This window comes from Oryza glaberrima, chromosome 2, assembly GCF_000147395.1.
Source record: "Oryza glaberrima chromosome 2, OglaRS2, whole genome shotgun sequence".
NCBI lineage: Eukaryota > Viridiplantae > Streptophyta > Magnoliopsida > Poales > Poaceae > Oryza > Oryza glaberrima.
This window is the reverse complement of record NC_068327.1, coordinates 11,886,711-11,896,004: the sequence shown is the minus strand read 5'-3', so window position 1 is coordinate 11,896,004 and position 9,294 is coordinate 11,886,711. Positions and strand designations below refer to the sequence as shown.

The following is a 9,294-nucleotide window of genomic DNA, read 5'->3' as shown; positions in this document are numbered from 1 at the left end:
GCACAACGGAGACACGAATTTTACGTGGAAAACCCTTGCGGAAAAAAACCACGGGCGTCGGCCGACAATGATCACTATAGAGGAGATGATTACAAACGTAGGGGAATCACAATGGGAACGTCACCCCTTCCCGTACGGCTTACAAGAGTATATATAGGGGAAATAGAAAGACACCTAATAGGAATTCCTACTAGGAAACTAATCCGAATATATTGTGGGCCCAAAATTCGGATCACATATTTAACACATCTAATTCCTCATGCCTCCTAAACCCCAACACGCACAAATGAACCGAAGCTTTTTAGGGCACTCCCAACCCTCCACCTCAGCTAGTGTCGATAGAATTTATTAGGCTGCCACATAAGCAAAAATATGATCTGTGTTGGCGACTGTAAAATGTCGATTCTATACTGCCAACATCTGCATAAAGTTCGGATAATAAAACATCTAACATAGTGATAGGTGCTTAATCTCACATATTCCACAAGTGTTGGTATATATTTGTATGCAGATGATAAACCCCGATGTTGGGAGGAAAATTAGAGTATAGTGAGAGAAATGTGTATCCATATAAGGAGGGGTTGTGAACTTCAGCAAAACATCAGTGAATTAACCCAAAACTTCGAGAAATGGACAGAGAAGAGCCCAGGGAGTCCACAGACCGAAGGCCAGGCCAGGAGGGCCCAGCCCAGGTTCGGCCGAACCCCTCTGATCGCTGTTGATCCTGGGGTTTGGCTTGGACGCTCCAGATGCTCTCCCAATGACGGTTGCGAGGCAATTCAGACATTTCCCCTTCTCACAACCGTTATACCTGTCCTATAAATAGACCTCACTTCATTCACTCTCACACACACTTCCAAGCTTGAGCTGAATTATAAGAGGCTCTATTGTACTATATTGTATACTAGAATAGGAAGAGAGTAGAGTAGAAGAAGTCGGAAGAATTCCGGAGTTGTCGGTAATCTTCTCCTATTTCTTTTATTCTGTTTATAACTCTGAATTTAATATAATATTCTTCTCGAGTAATTTAGATTTATCTTGTGAGAATTATCTCTTGGTTAGTTCCTAAATAGCATACGTGATTATTGTTCACTATAATTAACTGAAATATAGTGATTGCTTTGGTGAGTTATAAACACTAAAGTAGATAGTAATTGGTTAGACGTGGTGTTTAGGTAATTGTTATCCAGTAATTGATGCGTATCCCGCAGTACGTTTGAGGTGGGTGTAGAGGTGGTGACAGCCCTCAAGATCACTTTTAAGTCCTCCCTGTCCGGGTACGTAGTAGAGCGACATCTGAGAACAGCGGGTTGCCAGTGCCTGAAGTATTGTGTTAGGATTAAAATTAAGCTTTCCCTAGATACTGTTTCTCATTAGTAAATCCTCACTATCCTGGCCTATCATTTGCTTGGTGTCCTTGGATGAATCGGAGGAAGATCTGATCACACACGTTCCCTTGGAATCGATACCCTTGGAATACTCCGTAGGGGAAGTGCTACATCGGTATATCCGTGCGCTTGCGGATTTTATCTGTGACCGTAAGAAATACCAACAATCTGGCAAAGAAATTAAAGAAGGGAGAGAAGAAAAAAGAGAGAAACTGTGTCTCATGCACGAAACGGGGTCGGGCGCAGGCACCAACACTAGGAAACGAGAGAAACTAGCGTTGGGGGCAACTCATCGTTTCTTCCGCCCGGATTTTCCTCAAGCTCCCGATCTGCTGCACCCGCCTCCATCCCGCCGCCATGCCTACCACCGTCCCGCGCCAAATCCTCACGATTTTTTGGCGTGTCCCCAATCCTCTTCGCGCCAACACCAACTCGTGCTTCTCTCTATCCATCTTGTTGCCTCTTTTTTCCCCAATCACTTGTCTTCTCCAATCTCTCTCGTGACAGCTAGAATCAGCCAAAATCATCCCCAATCACTCATCCCTGAGAAAGTAGTTCTCCCAAGCCGTGTGCAAGGATGAATCCGACGGAATCGAAGAAGCGTCGATCCAAATCCAATCAGGCTGCCGGTGAACCGACCGCCCTTGATCCAGATGCCGCTAGTGCTGAGGGAGCCGACGGTGCTCCAGATGGTACTACTGTTGCTTGTGGTGCTCTACGAGCTAGTGCTCCAGGCGCTGGCTTTCCTACCGCAGGTGCTCATGCCGCCAGTGCATGGTGGCAAGAATCATCTCCTGATAGCTCGGAATGGTATGGTGCAAATTTTTGAGTGCAAAGATTTAGGTTAATCAATGTTATTGGTGAATTAATGGGTTATATTAGACTGACAACTTTTTGCTTCAAAGAATTGCTAATATATTGTTGTATAGCTGGCACTTTTTTGCTTCAAAGAATTTTTCGCTAGCCTTGGTGGCAAGATGTATAGCTGGTACTGCTAATTACTTGTATTCACCTGATTAATCTTAGTCAAGCTCATATATGCTAGTTTATGGGGACTGATTTTTTTCTGAAATATATTGCACTTGTATTTCACCACTTCTGTTCTTGTCACAGATATCATAATTTTTTTTTGTTGTTTTCTTTTTCAGGATGTATCCACCAGGTGGTTTCCTGAATTATTTACAGAATAATAAGATCTCTCCATTTAGCCAGACACATCCATTTGTGAACTATCATAATGCAAGTCAGCTTCTAGAAAATTTCCACTTTGTTGGTGCACCAATGAGTTATTCTACAATGTCACCTACAACTCCATGTTCTAAAGCGATACCGTCACCAACTGGGAGGTGTGCTGCAGCACAAATAGGTTCACAAGATAAAGAAACAATTGATATTGAGGACGATGACACCATTTAGCCTTTCCGATGCTAGGTCCGAGAAGCGATTGAATTGGTCAAATGAAGAAGACATTAGATTGGTATGTTAATTTTCTTTGTTTCTTTTTAAAGATTTGAGTCTGTATGCTTTTAATTTTATTTGCACTTCATTAAAGGTACGGTTTATTCTTCTCCTAATTGTAGGCTAGTGCTTGGCTGCACAATTCAATTGACTCGATCGATGGAAATGATTAGAAGTCAAATCAATATTGGTTAGATGTTACTGCTACATACAACAACACCACTAAGAGTAACCGTATGAGAAATTGTAATCAGTTGAAGCAACGTTGGGAGCGCATTAAGAAACCAATCTCCGAATTCAATGGTTTTTATGCAAGAATCACTAAAATACATCAAAGTGGTATGAGTGAAGACCAAAAGATGGACCAAGCATTCCAGCTATATGCCTCTGAACATAATGACAAGCGTTTCACAATGGTGCATGTAGGGAGGATATTACGACATGAGAAAAAGTGGTCTACATATTTGAAGAAAATTAAGAAGGAAAAGGACAAGAGTGTAACTCCTAACCCAACTCATGTTGTGAATGTCGAAGATGCTCCAAAACAGCGTCCTATTGGGCATAAGAAGGCCAAAGATGAATGCAGTGGAAAACGTCTGACATCAGACGCTATTTCTGTTATTGACCAAAAACTAGATAAATTCATTGAAGCAAGCAGCAATGCTGAGAAGATGGGAGAGGTACAACAAAGTTTGGCAAATAAGAAGCTAGAAGTAGCTAACCTTAATCATAACAGCTCAGGAACAAACAAAGGGTAAAATGATTGACCTTTACAAAGACTTACTGCTAGCTCCCACAAGTGATCTTAGTGAAGAAGCTTTGGCTGAGAGATCCAAAGCATTGGAGTGTATGAGATTGGCTTTGTTTGCTAAAGATAATTGAGGTATGTTTTTAATATATTGTTGGTAAACAAATTGTGTTGTGACAGTACCATTCAAATCTGAACAAGTGACAATTTTGTCAATTGTGTGAACTCATTTTATTTTTCTAGTGCTTGTTTGAACATAATTAATTATGTGAACTCACTATTTTATACTGCATGTTGAACACAATTAATTTTGTGAACCCATTTTCTTTTTATACTACAATTGAATACTATCAATTGTGTGAATGCATCCTCTTTTTATACTGCAACTGACCACTATATATTGTGTGAACTCATTTTATTTTTCTAGTGCTTGTTTGAACACAATTAGTTATGTGAATTCATTTTTTATACTGCAACTGAACACCATTAATTGTGTGAACCTATTTGACTACCCAGACATATTTATGTGTGTGTCTATATATATATATATATATATATATATATATCCTCTAGCTCACACATTCTCCCCCTCCTCTGCCTTCCACATTCTTTCTTCCCTCTTTACTCTTCCATCTTCTCTCATCCTTAACACCATGTCGAACCAATCTGATGGTGATTCCCCTGCGCATGATGATTCTCTTGATGAGGTGAGTAGCATAGATCCAATGGATTTGTACCCATTGGATCATATTAGGAGCATACTGGTTGATCTTGCTGATCATGTAGTAGCCAAATTAAAGCCGAAGTTGAAGCTCTACAAGATATGAGACCTACTATGCAGAGTGGTCCAAGGAGGTATGTTGATAGGCCTTATGAAGAATCTTAAGGGCTATTGAAAGATTACTTTGTACAGAATCCAGTCTATAATGATACAACCTTTCAGAGAAGATTCAGGATGAGAAAGCACCTCTTCTTACACATTGTTGAAGCCCTAGGGCAGTGGGATAAATATTTCACACTGAGAATGGATGCTCTTAACCGCCCAGGGTTATCTCCACTTAAGAAATGCACATCGGCTATTCGCCAATTGGGAAATGGTAGCCCTGCAGATCAGCTTGATGAGTATCTAAAGATTGGAGATAGTACTACAATGGAGTGCTTGAAGATGTTTGTGAAGGGTGTGATTGAGGTATTCGGTGCAGAGTATTTGTGACGCCCCACGGTGCAAGATGTTGAACGCTTAGTGCAGATTGATGAGCACCGTGGTTTCCCTGGCATGTTAGGGAGCATTGACTGCATGCACTGACATTGGGAGAAATTGTCACGACCGGAAATAACCCAACGGGCGTTCCTTATGTGCGTGTATTATTCCTTGTCCCAGGAGGCAAGGTACACCCAAAAGTTGATAAAATTCAGAGTTTAACAAGCGGAAGCATAAATAATTAATTTATTACATGGGCGGCGAAGGCCCAGCACACAAGAAGACAAACGAAAAACAGCGGAAGACTAGGGCGATGAGCACAGGCGCTTGACGGCAGGCACGAGCTAAACACCAAAGCCTTCATCATCCAGGGGCTCCTCTTCTGGGTTTGGGAAAAATTGAGCAAGACTGAGTACAACCACCGTACCCAACAAGACACACCCACAAGTGCAGAATAAATGCAAGGGAGTACAAGGGAGTTATAATATAGGGGTTAAGTTTTGCAGTAAACAGCATTAAAAGACACTTAGTTGCTCAAAGCTATTTTGTCAATACGATCCTAGAGCTATCCAATATTATTAATCAAGGCCGTGAACCCACACGAACCTGCCTTAACCCAAGGCCTACGATGATTTAGACCGAACTAGCAACCCGACCCTGGGTCCCAGCTCGTCCCAAGCCAACCAAGGCCAACTATTCCATATTTTAGTTGTTAAGCAGGTTTTAAGAATTAAAACACTAACTTGGGTACATTGCTCGGGTTGCCCATAACCGAGGGCGCGGCTATTCGAATAGATTATACTCTGATCAGAGGTGTACATCTTTACCCACAAGACACATCTTCCTCACGTGGGACCACGTGCCACATACCACCACGGCATACGGACGGAAGACGTGACATAGTTTCCAACCCATCCTAGCCATAGACAAGAGTACCGACCCAACCCCACCTACGGCCGGAACCCCCGGGACAGGTAGGCAGGACTGAGCCCCTAGCAGCAGGACACCGGCCCTGTGCCATGACATCTCGATTACCGGGCCGCAGCTCGTGTAGCCTTCATTTGCCCTAGAGATGTCCATCGAACCCCGACTTCGTCCATCTCCATCCGTGTACTTTTATTTATAACCAGACTGAGCCACAAACTAAGCCTTACCCATTAGACATGTGGAAGTACGGTAGTGCTTTGCAACAGAGGCCCGAATACCGGTCCTTATATGGCCGAGGTGCTACCATCAAAACCATGCACCCCGAGCCCAGCCTAAAACCATTTTGAGGGTTTTGAATAGAGGGGGAGGTGTGAATCCAATTCCACAATAATCCAACCATTCCATGGTGTCCAAGTGATATGAATATTCCCAAAGTCTAGAGTTATAAAACCACCTAATGTTGTCCTATTAATTAGCGAAGCATCTACCTAAATTCATACTAGTGGAACCATGAATAAAATGTCCACTAGTTGGGGTTTTGTTTATCCTAGGGTGCACAAGGTAATAATAACAATAACAATAATAAGGTCATAACAAAGGTAAATAGGCATGGCTAGATAAAACAGTGATAACGCGGGAATTTAAATAAAGCGATAATGCAATAATTTAAATCAAAATAACTTTATAAACTGGGATTCAATATGTTCAAGGATGATGTGACTTGCCTTGCTCGCTTTCCCAAACGTCGGCTTCAACCTCCACGTAGAGCGGATCCTCCGAAGCTGCAGCGTCTACACGACCAACGGAAAATAAAAGAGCTTTTACTCTAGTAAACTCCATATAACAAGCAGGAACAAAGCACAAAAATGGGTTCTTGACTTCTTAAGGAAAAATTAGAGACTTGAACGGTCCAATTCCGAGTTCAAATGGCCATGTTATGACCATTTGAAGTTTATATGCTCTTTAAATGAATATTTGCGAATTTCTTCATTTAAATTTTAATTTTAAAAGGGATTTATTGCGTCAGCCGAGGGGAGGGGCGCGCGGACCGGGTCCACGGGAGTGGGGCCCACGCGACAGCCTCATGGTCCTCGGTGGATCGGGTGCACCCGGGCTCACACCGGCCGGCGCCGTGGGCCCCACGCGTCAGCCGCACCCAAGGGCGCGAGCGGCTGACGGCCGGGCCCCACGCGGCAGCCACTCGGCGCGCCCGAGGGCGGCCAAGCCGGCGCGGCTGGCGGGAGACGGCGCGCCCGCGCCCCTATGGTCGCCGGCGGCGGCCATAGGCACAGCGGAGCGGCGGCCGAGAGAGGGGAGGGAAAGGGGGAAACGAGGCGGCGGTCCACGGCTCACCCTAGGTCGACGGCGACGACGGAAAAGGCGACCGGAGCGGAGGAAGGCGGTGGTGCTTCTCGGGTGAACGGGGACGGCAGCGCTCCGGTGGTCGGCGAGCTCGATGAGGGGGTAGACGGGGACGGCGGCGATGCGGCGAAGCCGGAGGAGGCGACGCCGGGGCGGGAGACGGTCCGGGGCGACGACGGCGGCGGACCGGAGCTCGGCGGCTACGGCGGAGAGAGAGAGCGACAGCGCGAGCTCGATTCCGGCGAGGAGAAGGCGCGGCAAAGGGTGGAAACGGGCGAAGAAGGTGCGGGGAGGGTTTAAGCAGGGTTGGAAGGGGGAGAGGGCGGCCGGCGGGGAAGGAATAGGCGCGGGAGATCCGGCCGCCATCAATGGCACCGGCGAGATTTGCGGGGGCAAATCCGCCCGTTTGAACGCGAGAGGGAGAGGGGAAAATGGGGGGAAAGGGAGAGGGGATCACGGGGAGTGATTCCCCCCACTTTATTGCACGCGGGGACGGCGGGAGGCGGCGGGATTCGCGGCGGCGGCGGCGCTAGGGCGCGGGGGAGGCGGCGGGAGCGGCGGGAGGAAGGGGATGACGGGGAGGGAGGCCGAATGGGCCACGGGGGAGAGGAGAGAGGGGGGGGAAGAGGGAGATGGGCCGGGCCGGCCCAAGGGAGGGAATGGGGACTTTTAGGGTTTTTCTTTTTATAAAACTTTTTCAACTTTGTTTATTTCTTCTTAATTATTATTTGTGCTCTGAAAATTCCACTAAAATTTATTTACACATTTTAGGTTTTTAGGAAATATGCAAAAATCCTTTAAGCCTTGTTTGACTTTTACTTTACACATTTTAACTTTTGGAGGCTTTCACACGGATTTTAATTATTCTAGGCATAATTTAAAGGATATATTTTAGGGTCGTTTTGGGACGTGACAGAAATGCCCTATTGCATGGTAGGGAATGTATTCTCGTGGTGATCAAGGTGTTCCTATGGTCATTCTAGAAGCAGTAGCTTCACATGATCGTTGGATATGGCATGCCTTCTTTGGTGTTGCTGGATCCAACAATGATACTAACATGCTTAATCAATCACCATTGTTCGTCCAGCAACTGAGAGGGGAGGGTCCTCAGGTGCAGTGCCATGTCAATGGAAGGCAATACAACACAGGTTACTACCTTGCAAATGGCATCTACCCATAATGGGTTGTCTTTGTTAAGTCAATACATCATCTACAATCTGAAAAGCGCAAGTTGTTTGCAAAACATCAAGAAGGGAAAAGGAAGGATGTTGAATGTGCTTTTGGTATTTTGCAATCTCGCTTTAGTATTTTGAAACGACCTGCACATCTATATGATCAAGGTGATCTTGAGAATATCATGCTAGCTTGTATTATCCTTCACAACATAGTAATCGAAGATGAGAAAGACATCGAGTAGCTTCCTCTTGATTTGAATGAGACATCAAGCACATCAACTGTATTAGAAGCTACAATCTCGCATGGACCTAACCTAGAGATGGAAGAAGTGATACAAAGAAATGCTATTATTCATGATCGTACTACTCATAAGCAACTTCAATCAGACTTGATTGAGCATATCTAGCAAAACATTAGGAATTCAAACTAATTAGGTGATTGTTAATCATTTAAAGTCTAATTTACAATTTATGTGTTGCCAATAACTAGTATGTTTCATTTTAAGTTGCAATCTCTGTTACATTTTAGCCTAGCAGTACCAGTTTAGCTAAATATGTTATCTCTTATTTTTCTTGCTCTAAAGCTTCTGAATTATTTTGATATTGATTTGCCAACTATTTTCTTTTTTTGTAGATCAAGTCCTGCTATTTTGGTGCTGCTGTGCTGCTGGAGGAAATGCTATGGATCAAGTTCGGATGCTGTCGAAGCGTGTGGCAGACTTGTGGTTACATATGTTTCTTTGGTTTGCTGTTGCAGTGCATCTAGAAGAACTGCTCATGTCATCAGAGACTAATTTGAGTCCAACTATTTCGGCTACCATTTTGGGTCCTACCATTTTGGCTACCTATATGTTTTTTTCCTTTTTATTGTACTGAGATGGATGAACTTGAAAATTTGCTACTTCTTTATGCTCATATATGCACTGATATCTGCTAGTTTCTAATCATATAATGTGATTTGCACTAATATATGTTCATGTTTTGATATTTGGCACTACAGTATTATGTAGATTGATGTTCATATTTGGATGTATG

General features: G+C 44.2%; 1 pseudogene; it reads left to right on the top strand.

Moving 5' to 3' along the window:
* Nucleotides 1-4,549: 4,549 nt before the first annotated feature.
* LOC127762025 (uncharacterized) lies at nucleotides 4,550-8,666 on the top strand (annotated as a pseudogene).
* The last annotated feature ends 628 nt before the right edge of the window (nucleotides 8,667-9,294 follow it).